Raw genomic sequence first — 14,453 nt, forward strand, 5'->3', positions numbered from 1 at the left:
CAATTACATTTCTGACTTAAGTTTGGCCTATTATGTGCTAGAAGAAGTACATGCATCATCTCATTTAACCCTTACATTAAGATGATTTTATCACACTCGTATAGACAAGAAAACTCACCCAAGCTCACAAAGATGAAAAGCAGCAGATCTCCTAAATTCTAACATAAAATATAGCTCTTTTCAAGTCATTGATCTTTTAGGGAAGTAGAATTGACTTAGGGCAGGCAGGAGAAATATGTAATTCTACCAATGATGTGATTTAGATGGTAAAAGAACATGTCCACAATTACCATGGGGCTTATGTCCAGCACTTGGTGTACTGTCTCGGATGAAGGCCCTTATAGATGAAGAATGTCAATCACAGTCTCTACCAATGATATGCTTGATAGCAATATGCTTCTTACATGAAGCAATATGCTTCTTACATGAAGGAAATCAGGGAAACTAAGGCAGCTAAGCAGACTCCTTAAGAGTCAGATCATCTTCGTTTTCTGAATAATGAGAAAAATAGGCAGATATTTAACCAGGGCTGGGCTGATTGAAGCTGATTAGCAACAATACCAGCCCTGCATTGAGTTCCTAGGAATCCCAGGCAAATACATTCAGGGCCTATTAAATTCAACTTCTCTTTTGGAAAAAGGTCCCCTCTGTACTGTATCCTGTAAAAATTCAGGATAAAACAGACAAATCTCCCTGTGGTCACTCATGGATATTGGCTGACCACATTCCTAAAGAGCAGGACAAATAACTGCTCCATATTAGGAATCCTTTCTTCTTCTGGAACTGAAACCCAAGAATGTATGTGCCTACTTACAGGTTTCGGTATTCCTGCTCTAGGAGTTGGAGGATTAGCACTCTATAACTTTGCCCTTGGCTTGAAAGGGGAATGGTTATTTGCTAGTACAACAGTCATTCATTTCCTTCAGTGCTTCAGTCATAACTCAAAACTATTTTAATGTCTTTGAAGAGAATTAATTAACTCTTCTGTTGATACTTCTAAAGCACTTTAATGCAGGTCTGGTTTTTACTTGGCCTTTAAAAGAATTTCCATGGCAGCCATTTAACAGATAACAGACTTTTCAGGAAATGTCCAGTGCTTTGTAGCATTTGAAAAGGATCCTGTTTAATGGACATTTGTGCAATTAAAAATATAATTACTCATTGATAAAAGTGTACTATTGATGAAAATTCCTCTAAAATGAAAGGTAAGTCTCATAATTGATTTTTTTTAAATCAGGAAGTAATGCTGTGGTCAATTTGTTTAATTATAAGGAAACTTTAAAGTTTAGGGCAGTTCTCAGACAGTGCCAGGAAAATCACAAATTATTTAAAATCTCCAGAGTGAAATTCATTATTTCTCCTGGTGGTACATCCCTACGTCTGACAAGCATTTTCACTGCAAATGTTTTTCTTCATTTATCCTTAAATCGAATTTGTCAAAATCATTAAACACCTGCTGTGTGCCAAGTTAACTTGGCAATCATTATTTTAAATAATTTTCAAACACAATTCCACACAACAGGTAGTAGTAAAGTAGAAAAATCTCCTCATATTCCAGACAACAAAATTAAAGACTGGGGTGTAACTAAAGTCATACAAGTTATAAAGATCAGAGCCAGAATCTGAACTCAGCCTTCAGCCTACCATGCCCAAAGGTGTCTTTGCTGAGGAGCTACTGTGGAAGTAGGCCTGACTCCACAGTTACAGGCACACCTGCCTCCTCTTTCTTCCTTGTCTCTAGAGTAGGAATTGGGGGCAAGCTCCTAGGCCTACTGATTCAATCTTTGTTTTATGCTCTGGGCACCTATATCTTTAAAGCTTTACAAATCATTTTTTCATAGAAAGAATTGAGAATCCTGCTTATAATCTATGAATCCAATTTCTTTGGCCTCTGTTCATAAATCTCATTTCTATAAACCATCTTCATTTTGCTGTTATTCCCTTTGGGATCCATTCCTCATAATTAATGTGGAGTAGCCCTGTAAGAGATTGCCAGCTCTAGGAGACAGAACAATAGAAAGTGCAGCTTGCTTCCTTCCTGTCAAACCTCCTCAGTATCTTCTCACTCATTCAACATCTAGGTTAAAAAAAAAAAAATCAGCGACTTTCCCACCCACCTCCCCAAGTTAAAAGAAGTCTGAATGTAACTTTAGAGACAGAAAACATTGGTATATCTGAAAGAACATGGAAAGTCCAAGAGCCTTTTATTGAAACCCTTGTGGCATTTTTACTTAAGTCATTCAATCTCCCAGAATCTGTGAAATAGGAATCATCACAGATATCTCTTTCATCTATTGAGGGTGTCATACTCAAAGGAAAAAGAAATTCCAAAATACTTAGAAAAAAAAAATAGAGATTGGGAAAGAGAGAGAGAGATTCTTTAAAGATGACAAATGGGACTTAGAAATGGCAGTACACATATGATTAAGCTATGGACATGAGAGCCGGACTGCCTAAACTCAAATCCTGGTTCCCCTGTTTATTGGCTGTGTATCTTGAGTAGGCCATCAAGGTCATCTCTATGCCTCAATCTCTTCATCTGTAAAATAGATGTAATAATAATATCTATCTCATAGGACTGGAAGTAGAAGAAGCAGAACAGTGGACGCATAATGTTTTTGAGGTTTTCTGTCTTGTTTCATAGAAACCTGTCTTGATCGTAGGTAGACTAGAGCTTGCAGAGCTTAGAGGCAACACTTGTGCCTGTCCCCATTGGCCTTCCTACCACCCTGACTGCTGTCCTCACTTCTGCCTAACATAAGTTCCAATGGTCCTGAACCTCTGGGTGCCCAGCTTCTCTGGTCAAGGACAAGAAGAATAGGATTTAACATATTAATAAACATAAAGAACAGTATCTGGAACATAGTGCTAAGAAGCATTTGCCATGATAATTATTATTGCAGCACAGAACAAAGCAGCTTTAATATCTTTAACATGACCAAGTCCCCAAAGTCCCACACTGAGGGGCAGCTGCCCAGTCTCTTGGCTCTTCCTAACATTTCTTTTTCTTCAATTAATGCCCTCTGTCTGCCTTCCAGATACTTTCTTCACATTCCCCATCCACTAAGCTCAAGTTCTTTCATATGTAATGTGGTGTGTCCCTTCTCCTGTCTGTTCAGTCCAGTGCTCTGAACCTTTGCTCCTATCAGCCTAACAGAGATTGTAGAGAACTGGGAAAACAGAAGGTGGAAGAATTATTTTGTCTCATAAATACACAAATGTATATGTAATATATCTATGATGGACAGCACCTGGTGGGTACTCAATGATACAAGTTTTCATCTCTTCTTTATATCAGTTACAGAACGAGGGCAAAGTGACCCATTTAGATGTTTATGGAAAGTCTGATACCACCAATTTCTTCTGATTCACAGTGTGTTAATTAACCTTTCTGATGACTCTAATTCTAAAAACCAGTAACACAGATTGATCCACAGGTTGGAGCATATGCAATCTGAGACCTAGAGTTGTGCGGCTACGTGAGCTAGGGACTTGCTAAATTTAAATTAATTAAAATCAAATAAAATTAAAATTCAGTGCTTCAGCCACACTAGCTATATCTCAAGGGCTCAGTAACTCTGCGTGACTGGTGGCTACTACATTGGACAGCACAGAGGTGGAACATTTCCAACATAGCAGGAAGCTCTGTTGGACAGAGTCAGTCTCTAGAGAGGGAAACGTGCTATGGTATGAATATAGGTAAGGTCCCTCAAAGTTCAAGACTTGGTCCCTAGTTATTTAGAGGTGGAACCTTTAGGAGGTGGGACTAATGGGAGATCCTTAGGTCACTGAAAGCATGCTCTCAGAAGGAATTGTGGGACCCAACCAGTTCCCTCTCTCTCTCTCTCTCTCTCTCTCTCTCTCTCTCTCCTCTCTCTCTCTCTCTCTCTCTCTATCAGCCTCCCCTCTTCTCCCCAACCCTCTCTGTCCCTGGAGCAGGATGTGACCTCTCACTTTGACACAGGCTTCTGCCATGATGTGTTTCCCTGCCCTAACCAAAGACCTAAACCTAGGGAACCACCCAATCTTGGTCCTGAACCTCCAGAACTGAGAGCCAAAATAAACCTCTGTTTCATGAGCAGCCTGTCTCAGGTACTTTGTTGTATTTATGCAAAGCTGACTAAAAAAAAAACAAAGAACAATTTGTCCACTCAGAGCACCTCAATTCAGCACTTCCCAAGCTTCTAGGCTTCAGTTATAGGAGAAACCGAGCCTCCAGAGTTTTAAGACCATCAGAACTGCTTGTTGGGGCAGAGTTGAGGGTAGCAGAGAGGATGGTAGGAAGGAGAATTGGGACAAATACAGGTCCTGTATGTAACTTCTGCCAGTTTAAGTCTTCTTAAGATCAAGACAGGTCTACAGTGGCCCTCAAAATGATTTGCCAGGCACAGTTGCACGTGTGTGTAATCTCAACAGCTCAGGAGGCTGAGGCAGGAGGATCTCCAGTTCAACACCAGCCTTAGCAAAAGTGAGGTGCTAAGCAACTCAGTGAGACCTTGTCTCTAAATAAAATGCAAAATAAGGCTGGGGATGGAGCTCAGTGGTTGAGTGCCCCTGAGTTCAATCTGCAGTACCCCCCCAAAAAATAATTACTCATTCTACCTCAGTCATTCTGCCTCTTATAATTAAACTGGGAAAAGAAATCTGAGGTTTTCTCTTGGCTTTTAAAGTGAAGTGGAAAGTGGGAGCAGTTATTAGGACATTTTGAAGAGAAAAATATCTGAAAACTTAAGGGGCCTTCTGAAGTCTCCTGCCTCAGTTTCCCTCCTTTTCCTGCCCTTTTTCCTACTTTTTTTTTGGGGGGGAAGGGTTACCAGGAATTAAACTCAGGGGCACTCAACCACTGAGTCACATCCCCATCCTTATTTTGTATTTTATTTAGAGACAAGGTCTCACCAAATTGCTTAGCACCTCGCTTTTGCTGAGACTGGCTTTGAACTGGAGATCCTCCTGCCTCAGCCTCACAAGCTGCTGGGATTACAGGTGTGTGCCACTGCCCTCGGCCCTTTTTCCTACCTTTTTTTATTTCTTTTAGGTACTGAGGGTTGAACCCTGAGGTACTCAGCCACTGAGCCACATCCTCAGCTCTTTTTATATTTTATTTTGAGTGGTTTAGGGCCACGCTAAATTGCCAAGCCTGGCCTCAAACTTGCAATCTTCCTGCCTCAGCTGGGATTACAGGCGTGCATTACCACACCCGGACCTTTTTCCTACTTTTCCACAGAACCAAGAAACAGAGATAATCTCTGATGTTTATATAATTTACCAGGTCCTCTTTAGGAAAAGGGATTTAAAAAATCATAAATATAAATTAAGTATAAAAATGAGTATTTATTTAAACTTCACATTCCTGGAATCTTAGAAATTTGGGGCTATTCCTCTGAGATCTCTGAGGAATGAGATCTGAGATAGCTTTAGCAATTTACCAGAAATCAGTACATAGAAATGCTTTCCCAATAACAACATGGTTTTCCCTTCCCACCCAGAACATTCCACAGCTCCCTGCAACAACTGGAATCACAGGAGCTGTGCAAGTAGAAATCTCTAGAACTCAAACTTTATTAGCTCGACAGTAAATCCACTCCACCATGGACCATGGGACTTCAGGTGGAATTAGAGGGTAAGACTCAGGTATTCCAATCTTCCATTTTTTTTTTTTTTTTCTTTTATGAATGAAAATGTCCCAGCAGAAGTAATTCCCCCAATCCCACATCTCTTAACATTAGGGCTGAGTAGCTGGGTCTCCTGTTTCTCAGCTTGTGTTATTTTATCTGATAAGTGGTAGCTTCATGAAGTAGCCAAAGCCCTGAGATTATAGTCGGAAAATTTTAGTTAAAAATTCCTCACCGGCATTTTACCAAAAGTGGGATCTTGGGCAAGTCCAAAAGCTTCTTTGAATCTTGGTTCCTTTGTCTAAATACAGAAAGTATCCTGGAGACCTCTTGGTTTTGTTGTGTGTAGCAAGTGAAATAATGTATATGCAAATGTATAGACCATAGTAGGTGCTTAATGAATGTAGATTGTCTTTCTTATAGGAAAATTTATAATACAATTATAATTTCTTAAACTGTTTTTTGCAAGTCAAAATGAAAAAAGACTCCTTCTATCATTTTTGCAATTCAAACAACCCAGATGTTGGGTATCCAGTGTAAAAAAAAATGCCTTTAAAATTAGCTCTAACCATCTAGAAAAATAAAGTGCAGGAGCGATTTACAATTAATATATTCTGCATTCTGTTTATGATGTCTTCATGGGTAGTTTTATACATTTAAAATATGAATTCAAACCAATATTTAAAAGGAAGGGTATTGATTTTATTTCCAGTTTTATCCAATGCCAGAAGAGATTTCATGCTGTCATATATACATTCAAGCAGAAAGCCATTTCGCTTTTTCCATTTGTTTTCATTACATACTTTTTTTCTATATTTGTTCTTTGACACTGTTTGTATTGAAGCCAGGGTTTGCCTTCTTTTCACTTTATCTCTCCATGGCAACAGATAGATTGCAATGCCACACACAAAAAAATGCAGAATTACAACCTCCCTGCCAGATGAAGCAGAAAGTACTGTGTACTGTGTAACCAATAATGAAAACTTGAGATAGTTAATGAATAAGCCGAATCTTTCTTTTTCAGACAGAATATAAATCACAATTCTCTTTTGCATCTTCTTTTCTCTCCCTAGGAAAGACCCTTAGTGGGCACTCAATAAATATGTGTGCAAATGAAGGACTGATTGACTATTACCGCTTCCTTTTTAAGCATTCACCAGTCATCTGATTAATATATTTGAAAAGTTGTAAATAATAATTATAGTTCATTGAATGCTTTCCATCTGTTGTGCACTGTACTACATGCTTTATATACGTGAGTTCATTGCACCTTTGCCACAGCCCTATAAAGTGATTATTATCATCTGTTTGCAGATGAAGAACCTGAGGCTGAGAGAGGCTAAGTGATGTGCTCAAGGTCACAGCTCACACTAGGAAGTAGAAGAACTAAAATTTGCTACTTTAAAGTCTGTCTGACACTAAAGTTTGGCCTCTTAACCTCTCTGCTGGCTTGCAAGTTCAGAATTTTGCAGGGAGATCAATGCCAATTTTGTTGCTCTATTTTTTTAAATAAGTTAGCACCTCCATTTATATTTTAAAAGAGGGTACATTTGCTCATCTCTAATGTGTTCCCAGTGCTTTCTCAGAGGTTTTGACTGTGCCTCTGCATTATAATCCTAGTCTCCTTCAGTGCATAGGATTTATCTCAATCCAGAGACCTGGAATCATCTGAAATAGGTATACGGCCTCTTTCTTTATGATTGTTATAATCCTTCCAAAATTAAGTCCAAGTTCTTCACTGAAGATTTTTCTCTTTGATGACTCATTTGCCTTAGAAGCACTTGTAGGATATTGACATAAGCACATGCTCTGGGCTCCTAGGATTAAATCCTGTGAGATTTGGATCATGTCGCTATCAAGATTTTCTCATTTGTAAAGTGGGAATATAGTAATATGGTATCAATCTCTTGGTATTCTTGGGTGCTCAACAAACACTAATTCCTTCTTTTTTTGATAGAAAATGAGAGATTAGACTCAACCTTCAGATATGTTATCTAAAACATTGCCTAAATAGGTCTTACCTGATCACTTGCTGTAAAAAACAAACACTGCTCTTTCTCCATACCCGCATGCTGTTTGTTTTCTTGACAGCACTTATCTAGCATTTGGGTGTTTATATTGCTTAATTTTCCTTTCCTTTATGCATCAAGTTACATAAGGATGGCAACAAAATCTTTTCTATTCCCTACTGTACAGTCACCATGAAGTGCAGTGATTGGCACGCAGTGTTCAACCCAATAAATATTTGTCAGATGGGGTTAAAAAGTTAAGTAATGCCTTCCCACCAGTTCCTTATCAAAGTCAGCCTGTGCACCATCATGTGCTATGTCACCGGGCCCAGAACTCAGGTGCCATGGTTGACCTTCCTTCATCACTTACTGTCGATTTTTTTCTCAGCAACTTGTTTCAATTCTGCTCTTCCCCCCACCCCAATTCTGTAGCAACATGTTTAGCAAGTCAAGACATGTTTATATCACCCCTAAATTATTGCCACAACCTCTCACACACCTTTTCTTTACAATCTCTTTCCCATCCAGTTCTCCTGCAAAAGCACTGGGGATTCTTTTGTTTAGGGATTTACTGAAACTTTATGGCACTTCACGTGATACCCCTTCACTCTCATTGAAATAGCCCATTTACTCATTCATCCTAAGACCAGACCTAGCCTAGAAAAATTTATAGTTCACTAATGCAGAGCTTACTCATTTCTGTTCTAAATTTTTTTTAGTATTATGCTCCCAACTAAAATTCCTTCTCCATTCTTCTCTGTCAAAACTTACCCTCTTCCTACAAATTCCTGGTTTGAAGCGTAATTCCCACGACTTGAGATATAGCTTCTCTCTCAGATGTATTATTAACTAGTGAGGGATCATGAATGTGCCCTTTATCTTTCTGGCAATTTACCAGAAACTTCTCTTTGTTGTTGTTGTCATTATTGGGATTGAACACAGGGCTGCTCTACTACTGAGCTACATCCGCGACCCTTTATTTTTTATTTTTTATTTTGAGACAGTTTCTCACTAGATTGCTGAGGCTGACATAGAACTTATAATCCTCCTGCCTCAGCCTTCAGAGCTGCTGGGATTACAGATGTGCACCACTGCACCCAGCCCAGAAGTTTCTACATAGAAATGCTTCCAACAAAATCCAGTGTTCTGGGATTCATGGTGCCTTAGTCAATTAAGGTTACTCTTTTACTGGTGTCCACAAATATTTACAACTTGGAGCACCAAAGTAAGATTTTAGGTGAGTGAGGAACATGTCTTTCCTTTACAAAGTTGGAAAAGTGATTATTGTGAATATGAACCACTTATTAACCATATCAAATTTAATGAAAAAATCTAATTAAGTAATAATAATATGGAAGTCAAAGATCTTGAAATGCATTCTCTTCAGCTATCCATGCTCAAGTATCCCTTGGAAAAACTTCCTATTGTCCTGGAAATATTCTCCTGTTTGAAGGTCACTGGACTAGAAGACACTTGAAGTTCTTTCCAATTTAAGATTCTATGTTATGGTGTGGATTTGAGGTGACCCTCAAAAAGTTCCTATTAATGCAGGAATAGTCAAATACAATGATTGGATTGTGAGAGCTGTAACCTAATTAGTTCCTCACAGTTTGAATGCACTGACCAAGTGGTAACTATAGGCAGGTGGGATGTCAATGGAGGAGAAGGGATACTGGAGATGTGCCCTGGAAGGGTATAATTTCCCTACAACCCTTTCCTCCTACCCTCCCTCTCTGCTTTCCTGACCCCACCAAGAGTTGAACAACTTTCCTCCACTGGACCCTCCTCCACCCCTGATATCTTAGACCCAGAGCAATGGAGTCAGCCGTCTATGAACTGAGACCTCTTAAACAGTAAACACCAAATGAACTTTTCCTCCTCTAAGTTGTTTGAGTTAAGTATTTTGGTCATAGCAATTAAAAAGCTGACTAAAACATTATGATTCACATTTAAGTTACTATCTGGGCCTTCTGTGAAGTAGATTCTAGAGTTAGTTAATCTGCATTCAGAGTCCAGTGTATTCTACCAATTGTTAGAATTACCAATTCTACCAATAGCTGAATAACCTTGGGAACATTACTCATCCATTCCTTGACAATATAGATTGAGTATCCTTCGTCCATAATGCTTGGAACCAAAAGTGTTTTGGACTTCAAATGTTTAGGAGGTTTTAGCATATTTACTTATACATGTTGAGTTGTCTTGGGGATGAACCCAAATCTAAAAACAAAATTTATTAGTTTCCTACATGTAACTTATGCACAAGACTTAAGATGACTTTATACAATACTTTTAGTATTCCTGCATTTTTACTTCAACTCATCACATGAGGTTAGGTGTGGAATTTTCCACTTGTGGTGTCATGTCAGTATTCAAAAATCTTCAGATTTTGGAGTGTTTCCGATTTGGGACCTTCAGATTAGAGATACTAAATTCGTAGTACCTCTCTTCCTAGTTATCATGAGGAGTAAATGAGCTAAAGTAGGTCAAGCACTTAGAACAATTTCTGGCATATACATTAAGTTTTTAATAAATATCTGTCACTACTTCTACTGCAGCTACTGCTACCACTAATGTAATCAGAGAGATGCCCTGGCAAGAGTTTGAGAAGTCAGTCATTTCGGCATTGTTGAAAAGGTATCTGCACACAGATGGTAAAGAAGGCTTGTGCGCTGATGCTTCTAAGGAAATTCTTTCATTGAACAAATGCCTATTAATCACCAGCTGACTCTGTGCTACCAGTAACAAATGAGTCAAAGGCCTTGCACTCCTAGAGCAAACAGCTTGGAAGGGAAAGTTGTGTCAGTGCATGCTAACGTGCAATTCAGGGACAAACTGGTAGACAGTATTTGCTACAGGAAGTCAGAAAGGGGGAGTGTAGCAAGGGCTGAAGGCTAGAAAATCCAGCTATACTCTGAAAGTGGACTTGCTTTGGATCAATGTGGAGGGGACTGAATACAAGCAAGCTTTCATATTTTATCTGCAGCCAGAGCTTCAGGGGAGGAAGAAGAGCTAGTATAAGAGATCCGTGAGGTGACAATTGATGAGAATGAATGCAAAGACCTGTTCTCATGTCCCAAATTTTAACTGAACAAGGTCAGGAGTAGGTAAGCCTAAGCTGACAGTATTTCTTGTGAAAAAGAAAAAAAAAAAAAAAACAACATACAAGAAGGGTAAATTAGGTATCAGTCAATTACAAGCTCCATATAAGCAAAAGTTTTATATTCTGGACTGAAATGCTTGATTCCAGAGTAGGAGACTATTGATAAAATTGGGGAGATCATTATTCAAAATGAGGGATTTTGATTTTGCTTTGGTTTTGTTGTTGTTGTTATTCTGTAGATTTTTGTTTTTGTTTTTTGATTTTTAAAATATCGTTTCCTATTTATGGAACTTTTGTTTGCTTCTTTAATGCTTTAGGGTACATATTTTAAAAGTTTAGTTTTTAAACTTTTAAATTAAGATTATAAAGCCTATCATTCAATTCTAGTAAATTTAAGAATCATTTTTAAAGGGATTTTGAAATAATACTTGGTCCTAATCATAAACATAAGGATTTGAAATATACATATATATAAATATATATTGATATAGTCTTAAATTTTTGCAAATCTCTTTAATGTCTGACTTAGAAGACAAAATTTCCCAATCACTTAAGTAATTATTATAAAAATAATGTAAACATGACTCGATTTCTATTAAATGTTCCAATACTGCATATACACTGAATAAGATTTTCACTTAATATCATAAGTTTAAGTTATGAATTATTGGGACCCTACTCTGCACCTAATCGCCTGGCTATGCGGCCCTTCCTCTGATCCGCCACCTGGAGCCCTGTACAATAGCTCCGATACCCAGAGACCCGCCACACACCTCCTCCTCTGGACAGCCGCCCGGTTTCCGACGCAGTCACTAGGAGTCCAAGCAACTCACTTCACGTCTCCTCCTCCCGCCAACCTCCCATAGCCCTAGGCAGTCACTCCAAGCCCAAGTGACCCGCCCTGTTCCTCCTCCTCCTCGGGGTAGTCCCCCGGGTGTTCAGGGGTGGTGGCTCCGAGACCAAGTGACCCACCATGCTCCTCCTCCAGGCAGGCCACCGGTGTTCAGGAGCGGTCGCTTTGAGTGCAATCAACTCACCACTTGCCTCCTCCTCTGGCAACCGCCTGTGGCTCTGATGCAGTCACTCCTAGACCAAGCGACCCACCGCGCTTCTCCTCTTCCTCCGGGCAACCCCCCGGGTGTTCAGAAGCAATTGTTCTGAGTCCAAACAGCTCACGATGCAGCTCCTCCTCTGGCAACTGCCTGTGGCTCTGATGCAGTCACTCCTAGACCAAGCGACCCACCGCGCTTCTCCTCTTTCTCCGGGCAACCCCCCGGTGTTCAGAAGCGATTACTCTGAGTCTAAATAGCTCACCACGCAGCTCCTCCTCAGGCAGCCGCCCGGAGCCCCAGTGGTTGCTCCGAGTCCAAGCGCTGTGCTGAGCCGCCTCCTCTACGATGATCCCAGTTGTCCGAGTTCACTGCTCCAGCCGGCGGAGGGGCGTCTCCCCAAGCACCTCTACTTCACAAAGTTCCCTGTGTTCCGGGGCTACCGCCCCATCCGGGACGCCTCGAGACTCACCCGGCGGCTTTGAGTTGGTCCCAAGTCTCTCACTATCTCCTCTTTTGAATCCTGCGTCCTGGAGCAACGTGAAATGCAGCCGCCCTCTAGGCCGCCATCTTGAAACTCCCACTTTATGCTTTGAATATAGCCGTGGGTGCTCTGTCCATATTGTTATATTTTGACATCAGGTATTTTTCTTCTATCTCTTTATTATTAACCTTTTTGTGTGATATGTTTTAGGAGTGCCTTTTGTAAGCAACATACACCTGAATATTGAGATACTCAATATGAGAGTCTCTTTTCATAGACATCTGTGATTTATTTACATTTATTTTTATTTTATTGATTTATGTTTCAATGCTGGGGGTTAGATGTATGTTAATTACAGACATTCGAGCTTGTTTATATCATGTTATTTTGTATTTTATTTTTGCAATTGTTTTTGTTTGCTTATTTTCCCCTCCTCTTCTACCCTCAGATGAACTGATTGAGTTTTGCTACTCTTACATAAATAAGTAGTAAAGGTATAGAAAATGTGAACAATTAAAAAAAAGTTATGAATTATTTAAATTTGTGTAATATGAATGGCCTTTAAAATTTTCTAGTTATTTCAAATACATAAAATACTAAATATGTACCAATTCCTTGACATAAAAATATTAATATTCTTGGCTCGATTTTCTTAAAACATACTTATATAATTCTAAATCTTCTAAGGTTGGAAAGGCCTTAGCCTTTAAGTTAAATATTTTAGTATCCTGCACAATTTTGGGAATTACCTTCTTATATAATGTGGGAATGACCTTCTCAGAATGAAATTACAAAATGATCAGGGATTTCAGTGGTGGCTGGCTGCTTATTTTCCTTTGGAAGGTTGATGGAATGCTTTGAACCAAATTAGCTTTTATTGTAATGACTACATAACTTCAGAGTTTTATGGGGTAGAACAAGGGGGAGAAGGAAGGACAAGTTACCCATTTCCCTGGACTCAAGTTTTATACATTACCTACTTTTTATTCTTCGCACAGATGTCTGTAATTCTTATCCAAATCAACAACTTGACTAGATTTTACATTTCCTTGGCTCTTAAGATAATGTCATTTTCATCTAACTCTAAAAGGTTCTGTACTTGATGAAATATTTCAATTTTTGTGTGTGTGTATTTGGATTGCTTTAAGATCATGCCTCTCTTGCAATTAGTATTAGGATATGTATTAAACTTTTGCTATCACTCAAGGTTTTGCTTTACTTTTCATCCCAACCTGTAAGACCACTCTACTGAAAGTCCAAACCCATGGTATTTGGTGCTGGGCAGACCATGTCAAGTGCCTTCTATTCGTGGCTACTCCAGGTGCTTTGAGAGAGATTATGACAGTGACATGAACATCTTCCAAGGACAGTCATCTAGACTGCGAAGAGGAATAGAAACAATCATCCATGTGGAAGGGTGAAAGGAAGGGACGACAGGGAGACATGACAACAACCCACAAATGTGTGGATGACTTCTTCTATTTGACTCCTGAGACCACCGGATGGATGTAACAGAGTAGCAAATGCAATTCAGCATAAGGAAGAACTTTCTAATAATTGGCTTTCTTTATAAGGGAACAGATTACCTTGGAGAAAATGAGTCCTTTGTCACTGCAAGTATCCAAGCAAACCTGGGTACCCATCTGTCATCTATGTACTAAAAGTTTCTAACAATAGTTGTGAGGTTGCCTTAAATGATTTATAGAATCTCTTGTCTACCTTTGAAAATCTCTGATTATAGAAAACAAAGTTTACAAAGCTAAATGGCTCATAAAAGGAATCTATATGTCAAAAACTTAATGATGTCATTCTGTTGCTCCAGGTACTGGACCATGGGTATGTCAAACCTCTTCCTGATGCTAGAAGTCTTCCTTTTTCCAGGAACAGAAAACCCTTTGAGTTTTACAGAGAGATTATAAATGGAGATGGATCAAGGAATGAGGTGGAGGGAGGAGAGAGGAAAGGAGTTGCAATAACAGCTGGAAGAAATTAGAACCACAATCAAATCAAAGGAATAGCTACCCTGAATGGAGAGAGAAAACATTACCACTCTGTACTTTAAGAAAGGGAAATGCTTTACCTAAAGACTATTGCCCTTGGGCTGGGGTTGTGACTCAGTAGTAGGACACTTGCCTAGCACACTGAGGCGCTGGGCTGGATCCTCAGCAGCACATGAAAATAAGTGAAGTTTTGAAA

This window comes from Sciurus carolinensis, chromosome 5 (genome assembly GCF_902686445.1).
Source record: "Sciurus carolinensis chromosome 5, mSciCar1.2, whole genome shotgun sequence".
In the NCBI taxonomy this organism is placed as follows: domain Eukaryota; kingdom Metazoa; phylum Chordata; class Mammalia; order Rodentia; family Sciuridae; genus Sciurus; species Sciurus carolinensis.